The 5,755-nt window shown below is 36.7% G+C and overlaps 1 non-coding gene across 1 annotated transcript; it reads left to right on the top strand.

Annotated features, from left to right (window-relative positions):
* The first annotated feature begins 3,521 nt into the window (after nucleotides 1–3,521).
* Trnac-gca (transfer RNA cysteine (anticodon GCA)) lies at nucleotides 3,522–3,593 on the top strand. The gene has a single exon. It is a non-coding gene; the product is annotated as a tRNA-Cys (tRNA).
* The last annotated feature ends 2,162 nt before the right edge of the window (nucleotides 3,594–5,755 follow it).

The following is a 5,755-nucleotide window of genomic DNA, read 5'->3' as shown; positions in this document are numbered from 1 at the left end:
GTGCCTCATCGCGCTTGCCACGCTAGCGATGACGTGATGTTCATTCGCGCCGTGTACCACTTTTACCCAAAACTTGCCATCTTGTGAAAACATTTAATAAATTATAATATTAAAAAGACGCCAACGGGATATTTTGTTAAGGATATTAGACTTGTTTCTTTCTTTGGTCCCTAAACACCATCAGGCTTTCCATAGTTATTGTTAATTTATAATGTGCGAGTGTTGCTATATGAATAAATTTTCTTGCCGACAATAGTCATGATTAGGTACCTACCTACCTGCACACTTGTTTATTGGTAATACTGCCATGTTGTGTGATAATGATAGCTATAACGAGTATGTAAGTGCGTAAGTATATGCTTAGGTAATTTAAGTTTATAGTGGCTGGACTATTTGTTTTATCGAACTCCACACTATGTTGGTAATGTGCATTCTTATTAGTTCTAATTTTCGATTAAGTATTGAAGAAATAACGTGCCGATAAGCAAACATATAGGAAAATAAGAAACAGTCGCAGTTGGGAGTCTGGGCACAGATTTTTACATAGTGGCTATCTGGAGGTCTCTTTGTTGGATATAAGCAAATATTGGGTAAAACAGTAAGCCAACAGTTAATATTCAATTTGTTTCTCGGTCGGTTTTGAGTTCGTTAGTTATTATTTTAAACGCTTTTGTTTTTAATGATATGTTTTGAGTATAGGTACCTACATAAAAAATAATATTTATAGGTTTATAATGTACCTATCTATCTATCAGCCTATATGAAAATTAACGATTCATCAATAAATTTTGATTGAAATTCTATGTAGGTAGGTATTTAGTTACCTATTAATCAATTAGACCGCAAAATTGAGAGAAAATGTTAAATAGGTCATGACCACTAACCGCTGCCGTTAATAACCAGTTATTATAGCAAATATTCGTACATAATTATTTATATTGCTTTACAATTAAGCAAATTAAATAATTAATTATTAATTACCCTAAATAAATTGGTTCCTTATTATTTACCCATATTAAAAAACATGTATCGTCAAAAAATTAAAATGGTACGTAAGTAGTTGCGAAGTATAACAAATTGGGTAGAATTGGGACACAGCGATGATAATGGGACATTTTGGGGTCAGCGATGTCAGTGTCAAGTGTCAGATGCAAGTAGTGGTCGGGTTGCTTTTACTCGTCATTTATGCGCCACTTGCAGTATTATGCTGATGGATACAGTTTGAGGTCACAGTGTTCTTCCTTCAGCCTTTATATTTTTATTTTGTTTTAGAATTGTTATCATAGTGCAATAAGTCTGCAAAGTTGAAGTGGGACTGGGCGGGTCACATCTACAGAATGCACCCGGATAAGTGGGCCAACATCACCACAAAATGGATCCCTGATGATGGTAGGCGACCAAGAGGAAGACCAAGAAAACGCTGGAGAGAGGACCTAGACAACTTCCACGAGGACTGGCCACAAATGGTGACCGATAGGTAAAGATGGAAGGCTATGGGGGAGGCCTTTGCCCAGCAGTGGGACAACACAGGCTAAATAAAAAATAATAAAAATTTAGGATTGTTCCGAAATATTAATGACATGTCTTGTATATTTGTTTTCTTATGGCAGTATTGCATTTTCACTATGTTAAGATTTAAAGTTTTTTTTTTTAATTCGATGTAGGCTGGTGCAGAACGAGTCATGTTTAAACCTACAATGTATTATGATGTATCAAATATGGTTTCAAATGAATTACCTACGCGGAGTTATCAAAAAGTAAATGCTCCACCGAATTTAAGACACACTGTCTCAGATTCTACAATGCTGCCTCATTAAATAAGTCCTTAAAAACAGTAGGGTGGTGTCTCACCCTAGTATTTAATTTTCTTGAAACCTATGATATGAATAATTGATTCTAGTACCTATACCCACTTATCAACTTGAGTTGTGAGCTTCGTTATACAAGACTAGCTTCTGCCAGCGGTTTCACCCGCATCCCGTGGGTACTACTTCCCGTACCGGGATAAAAAGTAGCCTATAGCCTTCCTCGATAAATGGGCTAACTAACACTGAAAGAAATTTTCAAATCGGACCAGTAGTTCTTGAGATTAGCGCGTTCAAACAAACAAACAAACAAACTCTTCAGCTTTATAATATTGCTAGATCAGAAAGACGTACTCGATAACCGTTCATACTTTCAAGCTTCCATAGATAACTTTACTTAAACAGACGATGTTTCCATTACTAGATGAATGGTCATTGCCAAAAAACTGCCAATTCAAGTCGGCCATGTTCACCGAGGGTTCCGCACTCTCCCTTTCCATCCCTGTCTTTATTTATATGTGAGGTAGCAAGATCGATGCTCGCGGAAAAATACTGTCAGAACCAAACTGCTAGCCAGCTTCATTTCACAGGTCTATGTAAGTAGTTACCTAATCTTTCACGAAAATCTTTATTTTAAATCTATATAGGTATATTATTAAAGAAAGTCGTGTTAGTTACACATTTTATAACTCGAGAATGGCTGAACCATTTCAGCTGAAAATTAGAGGCTAGCCCAGGGGAGATAGCCTAGACCCGGAAAAAGGACACATAGGATAGTTTTTGTCAACATCTGACAACGGGAAAGAGTCACATCGGGATGCGGGTGAAACCGAGGGCAAAAGCTATATATATCTAAGCTATGAATAGTGTTTCAAATAAATAAGTCATTTCTGATAGAAATCGCAACATCGGTCATTCCACATTTTCCTATTTTCAATAATTTGAAAGCCGTCCCCTGTAATGTGCCTCATGTGCCTGGGCTTAATCAGTTTTCAGTCAGCCCTGACTATGGCTGGCATGTCATAAGAGTAACCTCTGTGACACTTCAGCCTTCCCGTTATAGACTGACTTACTGTCCAATATTGAATGTGAATTTCACTATTGTGAATTTGCGATATCTATACTAATATTATAAAGGGGAAAACTTTGTTTGTTTGTTTGGTTGTAATTTATAGGCTCAAAAACTACTGGACCGATTTTAAATATTCTTTCACCATTAGAAAGCTATATTATTAATAGCTATATTAATTATTGCGAGTAACATAGGCTATATTTTATCCCGGTACGGGCAGTGGTTACCACGGGACGCAGGTAAAACCGCGGGAAAACGGCTAGTATAAAATAAAGGTTGTGCAGTTGTGGTTCAGTTTTTCTAATTAGACTCGAGTTATTTATTTAAAAGTAATATGTTGAAAACGGCTCACTATCTTTTGTTAGAGTATCCGAACATTACAAACTTTTAGTCGACTGGGCCCGTGGTTAGGACTCAGTATGGAAACGTATGTAGTACCTACCTACGCTGATTTGTATAACAATGATCAAGTGTTTGACTGGTAAGGTAACAGACCCACTAAAACTTTCATTAAATTCATTATTTTTTAAGTGAGGGTACTCTTACACTAGAAGCATCAATAAATGAATACAAACATACCCTATGCGTATCTAAAATCAATGTTTTAAAGACTTAAGAACCGCTATTCCATTTAGCAAATCATCGGGGATATAGCTCAGTGGCAGAGCAATCGACTGCAGATCGATAGGTCCCCGGTTCAAATCCGGGTGTCCCCTAAACTTCCTTTTATTCCTCGTGGTGTTTTTTTCACGGAGGTGGTCGTTTTCATTCCATTCACTGAAAAATCTTGGAACTCAGACATTATCATTATCTGCTTAGCCTTTTCCTAACTGTGATGGGGTTGACATCCAGTCTATCCTTATGCAGCTGAGTACCAGTGCTTTACAAGGAGCGACTGCCTGTCTATACCCTTGGTGAAACTAGTTGTCAGACTTTCTGTTTTTTTACTACCCGTAACGACTGCCGAAGATGTTCAAATAACAGCCGGGACTATCGTGCTTTCCGAAACACGGAAGAACTCGTACTCGAACTCGAAGACAACATGATCACCCATCCACGGACCGACCGCGCCAAGCACTGCTTAACATTATGATCGATCGATCCGCGCGGCTTTGACTTAGCCACGAGCTCTTCTACATGATATCTCAGTAAAAATAAATCTAAGTAGGTATGCATACATGTACCTATAATTAAAAATATATTTTTTAAATAAAAAAAAATATGCATTTTTAATAACTCAACAGCCGTGATTGCAGGTTTATTTTCCGCAGCATATTATTTTTGAAAAGGTTTTATTTCTTGATCAATTTAAGTTTAAAGTGAAAAAGCAAGTTGAGAAATTAATTACCATATAATTGCTAGTATATTATAAAGCTTTATAAAACTTCTCTTTTGTGTAAGTAAACATTGTAACAAAATCTTTTGCATTGGAGTTTTTATCAGAAATATTCATTGTGAATACGTACTAGGTACCGGGCTGTAACTCAATGCGGTCATACATTGTAATACTTAATTTAATCTACTCTAGCATTATCATAATTTCCTTCAATTTGTGCGAGCGTTTGTGGAATTAGTATTGGATAATAATTATGGCTACCATCGGGTCAGCTGTCTTCCGACTGTTTAATCTGCAGTGTGCATATTAGTAGTTATTATACATACACATGTGCATATTAACAAATTGGTTACAAATCAGTAATTGGTCTACGAATCAAAAGAAGAAAGCGTTCACACCGTGAGCGACTTTGTTTTACACTGTAACGTACGACGTATTGAATTTTTTTCACTACAATATATTCATCACTCACTTGCAATAAATTGGATGCACTGGGTTTATGAGGAAGCTACCCTGTGAATTAGAAGAGGCTGTCATGTTGCCAACATATTCTCATCAACCCCCTATAGTCGGGTTATAATTGTGCCGCCGACAACATGTAGGTGTCTGTACCGGCTTCTGATAGACATGCATAAACGATCATATTGTTGCTTCTAAACACCTATACCTAAGTACGTTCTGTCCATTCCCCCAATGCAGGCATTGGCTTAAATAAGTTTACGTTGTAAAAGTAAAGTGCATTTTAACTTTACTTTCTGTAGGGAACTACAGTTTGTCTGTAAGTAGTCTGAGGCGAACTGGGTCAGACCGGTGCTTAGGTAAAAGATAAACTACTATTCCTAGTAGTTCAGTGACGATATTATCTTGTAAGTTTACAAGGCAGATTTTTTTTATAAGTCTAAAGTTTTTTCTCAAGTAAGTTGGAAAGTTGTAAACTTTAGAATATGTATCTCACGAGGATAGCTTTGAAAATAGTCGAGATAATCAACGTTGACACTGGATGGACATCGCTCTAATCCCAATAGAATCCTTCGCCGCCATTTTCAATCAACGGCGTCGTGCGGCTGACACATTTCTGAGGTTCTTTGACAATCATATTCTACTCAATAATCAGAGATAATTGACTCAATTCAGAAATTAGTTCCGATTTTGTGAAATACTTCTAATTTTGGGTACCTACAATTTTATCTATATCAATACTAATACAAAATAAAGAAGAAACATTTTCTTGTAATAATAAAATAACATAGACTATATTTTATCCCGGTACTTTCAGAAGCTCCCTAAGGACGCGGGTGAAACCGCGGGAAGGCGGCTAGTACAATATGTACGTAATACCTATAACTAAGTAGGTATCAAAATATGTTCTTCTGAGTTCGATCGTAAAATAACACCGGCCGCTATGAGTGAAAATATAGCTAACTTAGCTGACGGTAATCATTATCATTTTGAATCCCCAATTCTGTGAAACGTTCAAATAAACATGATCAGCAAGCACGGCTGCATAAAAAGTTCCATTGTTTGAGTAGGGGAGTACTGATC

Source organism: Helicoverpa armigera, chromosome 1 (genome assembly GCF_030705265.1).
Source record: "Helicoverpa armigera isolate CAAS_96S chromosome 1, ASM3070526v1, whole genome shotgun sequence".
NCBI lineage: Eukaryota > Metazoa > Arthropoda > Insecta > Lepidoptera > Noctuidae > Helicoverpa > Helicoverpa armigera.
Note: the sequence above shows the minus strand (reverse complement) of the source record. Positions and strands in the feature narration are given on the sequence as shown.